Source organism: Akebia trifoliata, chromosome 13 (genome assembly GCF_017979445.1).
Source record: "Akebia trifoliata isolate Shusen 1 chromosome 13, ASM1797944v1, whole genome shotgun sequence".
NCBI lineage: Eukaryota > Viridiplantae > Streptophyta > Magnoliopsida > Ranunculales > Lardizabalaceae > Akebia > Akebia trifoliata.
In genome coordinates, this window is record NC_141387.1 from 11,990,620 (window position 1) to 11,996,304 (window position 5,685).

The following is a 5,685-nucleotide window of genomic DNA, read 5'->3' on the forward strand; positions in this document are numbered from 1 at the left end:
GGATCATCGATATTAGGGTTTAAGGTTACCATAATGGTCATCCTCATAAAAAATCAGCCCAATCTAAAATTTTTAAGTCATATAGGACAAATTTTGTCAACCAACGTTGTCGTCTTAAGATTGTTAGCCGAATGTCCCCATTTATATATGTGGGTCAGATTCAACAGCCAATGAAAAAACCAACGTTTTGTCTTTGTATAGGTTAGAAGTTTTGAAATGGGCTGATTTTTAGTAAGATTGTCTCCTGACCATAGATATCATCTTGACTTTAAAATAGCCTATTCTGAAACTTTTGACCCCATTAAAAGTGATTTACAAGTTGAAGAATTATGGATCGTTAATTTGTAAATTACTTTTGATGGGGTTAGAGGTTATGGAATTGACTGATTTTTTGTGAAGATGATCTCCTTACATAGAAACCATCCTTACAAAAAAAGAATTAGCCCATTCCAAAACTTCTAACCCATATAGGACAAAACGTTTGACACCAACCTTTATTAGGCTTCATCCAAGGTTTTGAGAATGGTTAGCTACCAAAAAATAACTGTTTTGAGTTTTTTTTTTGTTTTTTGTTTTTTTTGTTTTTTTCTTTCAAAGTTCATAGAATTTGTCCTCTACAACCTTGAATCATCGGATTATGCTTTTTGATGTCACAAGGTGAGTCCTAGGACCCTTAGTAAGGGTGATATACCCTTACTAAGTTAGTACTACTCTTCTATTTATTTTATTTTTTTGTACTTTGAATGGCTTGTTTTAATTTTTTTTTTTTAAATTTAATATGAAAAGATCTAACTTTTAAGACTGTGACTATGTGAGTGCAGTTGTTCTTTGAAGTTGAAACTTGAGAAGAACAGAAGGGAATATGAACAGGTTATTTAGAAAAGATTGAGACTTGAGAACTAAATTACTTGTTTGAGAAGATATTGAAAAATTGAAACGTCTATCCATAATTAGTAATTACTATTAATTAATTGTGCTACAAAATAATAAATATAAACACCTTCTTAATTAATTAAAAAAACTTAAGAATACCATGTTTACCCATTTACCTGATGGAGACATGATTCTTAATAGGTCCTTAAAAGGACTACCCATAATCAAATCGAAAATAATTCGGGTCTCCCATGGTGGACTCAAAACCGTTTAATCGGTTCCAGGTACATCAGGTAATTGGGTACCCATTGACACCCCTACTTTACCTGCTAGTGATGGCAATGATCCGAATTATATCCAATGTCTGAACCAGTCTGAAACGATTCAAACTGATCCAATCCGAAAAAATATGAAAAATGGGAATTTTGGATCTACCCCAATCCGCTCTAAAAAAAATTTGATCTGAACATATTTTAATAATTTTTTATTAGTCATAATTTCATATAGATACATATAGATAGAACGTTTCAAGTCTTTTTGGTTTCCCTCTATATTTGTAGTTGGAAACTAGATTTTTTAAAACGTTATATTTTTAAATTTTTTTGAATATTGATCATTTGAAAATAAGGCATATGTTTAGATCGATTTCATATTAATAATGAAATAAAACAGATTGAATTGGATCCAATTCACATATTGATTAATCTATTCGGATCGGATCATTATTGGAGTGGTACAAATCCAGTATCGAACCTGTAGACATGTGATTTCGTCATTACGACGGCCACATCTACTATGATTTGGAGTCGCCACCATTCATATTGTAAGTGGGTGTGAATGGTCACCCGATGTGCATTTTTGAAAAAGTGACATTTTGACATTTTAGTGACTCACATGGATAAGGTACGGATCAAACCTTAAGATCCGGGGTAAGCGGCTCGGTTGGAGAAAAGGGAAGGTGTTAGACACCCTTTTCTCCCCACTAAATAGTGGTAACCTCAACTCAACTCGGTCATTTGATTAAAAAAAATACGAAAAATGATGTGCCACGTGTTGTGCATTTGTACCCTAGATAGGGGTTCATTTTCGGCTTGATCATAGGGTCATTCCATTGATGGAAATGACCCTTATAGACCTTTAGCCTTGGGGTCCATTCATCCTAAAAAATAAAATGAAGGGGAGAGGGGTGATAGAAGAGGGAGGAGGAGAGGATGTAGAAGAGAGAGGGGGGGTTGCCTTGAACCCACCTTGTATCTTGTTTCTTCTTTTCTTCTTCTTGCTTGAGTCTTCTTGAGTCCTTAGTATTTTAAACAAATACAACTCTTTTTTTTATTGAAGGAGTAGAGAAGAGATGATAATGGAGATGAGTGTAGTGTGTGATTTTTTTTTTATGAGACTTGGGGAGGGTTAGTGTGAGGGAATTGATGAGATTTTTCTTAGTGAGAGGGGTGATAGTTGTTAGTAGAGAGAGTTGGAGAGAATTTTGTAGTGAAGGTTGGGGGCCATTTTTGGGAAGAGGATGAGGGTATTTATAAATATTGAGGAGTTATTTTAGGGATATAATGGGGTGAAGTGAAGAAAAAGGGTAGAATGGTTATGAGTTTGAGAGAGAAGTGGGTGTAATTTAGAGGAGATTGGAGGGTATTTAGGTAAGGAGGGTTAAATGGGTGAGTTTTGACCCAAATGGTTTGGATCCTACCCAACCCATTTGGGTGGAGTGTTTGGTGAGGTAAGTTTAAGATGGTGGTTGTGATTTGATTTAAAAGCATGGAGGATTTAAAGAGGTGGTTGATGATATTTTGGGAGGGTGAGGGAGATGATGCCATGTGTTAAGGTGGGTGGAAATGAAGGGTTGGGATAGGTTGATGGGAGAGGTTGAGTGTTTGACTTGAGAGGATGGTGTAGGTTTAGGTTGTAGATGTAGGTTTTATAGGGAATGATGAGGGTAGATTAGGGGAGGTATAGGTTAGGGGTGTGGGTAGATGTGTTTGATTTGAGAGAAAAGGTGATGGGTTGATGTGTGGGTAGATGGGATTTAAAGCAATTAATGGGGTAGGTAGTTGGGTGAGGGAGGTGAGATGGGGTGATGACATGTGTCATCTTTGATTATCAAGATGGTGATTGGTTGATGTGGGTAGTGGTTGATGGGTTAGGGTTGTGGTTGGATATGAATTGGATTGATTTGGGCTGAGGCTTTGGAGTGTTTTGGGCTTGGGTTTGAAATGGTTTTGGATTTTAGAATTGGTTGGGGGTTATTTTGGAATGGATTTTGCGGTATAGGTTGGGTTTTAGTTTGGTTGCTGTGGATGGATTTTCGTTAGGGGTAAGATGAGAAATCGATTTAGGAAAGTGTTGAGGGCTCATGGGCTTTAGGTGGGCCTATGGTTTTTTGCGGATTCGGAGGCGGGCGCGTGGTAGTAGAGGAGGGGTAGACATCCCAAGTCTCACTTTTTAATTTTTTAATTTTTTTAGATTTTTGCAATCATTAGTTTGATCAAAAATGCCACGTGTTGGCGAATCGGGCTTTTTAGGCCCGTTGGTGAAATTTACCGAAAATTTGGCGTTTTTTATTTTGGAAGCGGAGCGGTGAATATTGGGAAGCGTAAGGTAGGCCGAGTCCCTTTTGGTAGGCCTCCTAAACCATTGAGAGGTCTTAGGGGCCTCGGGTTGGTAAAAATGTCACTTTTCAATGACTTGGGCCTTTAAGGCCCGTTGGCCCATTTATTTTAGAAAATCGATATTTTTGGGCCCTTTCGAGAAGTGGCCCGTTCAAATTGAGGTGTCTACAGCTGCCCTTCTTTGCAGGAATTGCGTGCAAAGAACTGCAAAGAATAGACTAAACCCCTATTTGTACGGGCCAGAAAAGTTCTGTACAAACACGATCTCGAATTATCGATTGTATTGAAGATTTTTGTGGAAAATGGCTGCTCAAGCACGGGGTCTGACAGAGTTTTGCCTTATTAATTCATTGATCTCGATGGCGCGGAGCTCGTGTGAGATCTTTGATTTGATGAAAATTTGATGAGTTTTGAAATTCGACTATTTCTTCGATCATGTTTTGACAAATCGGAGTTGAGTGCAACTCGAAAGGTTTTTGAAATTCTTTTAATTTTTTTTTTTTGTTACCTTTCTTTTGTTGATCTTGCTCTGTTTCTATCATAAGCTAACCTTCTCAATTCATGCATTGTCCTTTGATACCTTTGATCTTTTCAACGGCGCAAGCAGTGAGGTTGTTAACAGCTGTCACCGATCTAAGAGAGAGTTTTGCAGTTGGAACCGAATCGACCAAGACCTGTTGCATTGGTGCTACTCTCTTGTAACATCAACATGTTGTTCTGACTGGAATTTGGAGTATTAACTCGCAGTAGAGAAACACAGTTACCAGGATCTCTACCATTAGCAATATGTGCCATTTCTTGAACAGTACCGCCATTAGAAAGAATGTCCCACTCACTTCTAAAGTTCTCATCGCGAAGAAAATTGAAAACTCCCTTTGGTGAGACTGGAAGCCAGAAAGAAGTAGCTGCACTTAGCATAATACCAGGAGGCCTGCTGAGATCATCTATGCTTTTTCCAATCATGGCCCTTACATCTTCAGCGCCACTTCCCGATAATGTTGTCCATGTGTGAGCAGTATAAGCACTTACACCAGAACAAAAACTCATTACCATTCTTTCAGCTAACTTCAACGTATTCTTTCGCCCTTCTTGACTTGTGATCACACCCACATCTCCAGCGGGCATGTTACTAGCCATAACATTTGCAAGGCGTTCACCTTGTTGATCTAGGGTAGCAACCCAACGCTTTGCGCCAAACCTAGGGCTGGAGTTAACTAGTGTTTTATATATACTATGAACTGCCTTATCATCCACTTCTACGTGTTCGACCCGTATAACCTTGGAGTAACCATTTGACATTTCTTGTTTTAAACAACCTGATGGCCTTCTTCGACATCTCGATATCGGGCTAGGACGCAAATGATCCAAGGAAACATTGACCACCGTCCAAATTCCCTCAGCATGTTGTTTACAATACCTTACAAAGAAACTCTCTCGAGTCAGAACAATAGGTGAAGGGACTTGAAATTCTGTTGTCATCACTTGGAGGGCTCCATTGTAGTTTTCTGCTACGCCTATTGATACGACTTCAAGAGTTGTTGCTTTTGAAACAATGTTAGAAAACACGGTGGACCACTGATTCACATCCATAAGGATCTCAACAAGGTTAATGTGATTCATGATAACAACGATAGTTTCTCGAGAAGCTTCTGATTTCAATCCAAATAGTTTTGGTCCAATTCCCCCCGGGAATGTTTGTATGTACTCATCTTCACTTAGAATCTCATAAGCATCGTTAAGGTCACGCATCCCAAGGTTTTTTCTTATAATTCTTCCATTGCTGCAACTGTAAGTTCGATGATCAATGGTTTATCTACCTCAGTAGGCCCGGAGAGTGATCTTAGGAGGGGCTTGCTTTGCGGTCCCTTCTTCGATGCCTTCGCGTCTTGTCTAGTGAGTCGTGATGATGAGTCAGGTTGAAAAATTGATGATGAGTCGGGCTGCCCGGATCCGTGTTTTGTAGGAACGCCTTGACTCATTTTTTCATGATGTCTGATTGATTTCTTTTTATTACAAAATGTTGAAAGAATAATGTAAAGAAAATAGGTTTTGTACTTACTTGGCCTCAGGTGTATCTAATGCTTTGAAAACTTGAAGTTTGAATAAGTCCTAGAATCTTCATCATCGGCCAAAATAGTAGTTTTTTTTTTTTTTAAAATTTTATGAAATATCTTTATCAAATGAGTACGATAAA

General features: G+C 38.3%; 1 pseudogene; it reads right to left on the reverse strand.

Annotated features, from left to right (window-relative positions):
• Window positions 1-4,045: 4,045 nt before the first annotated feature.
• Window positions 4,046-5,685, reverse strand: part of LOC147387870 (uncharacterized) — a 20,958-nt pseudogene continuing 19,318 nt past the window's right edge.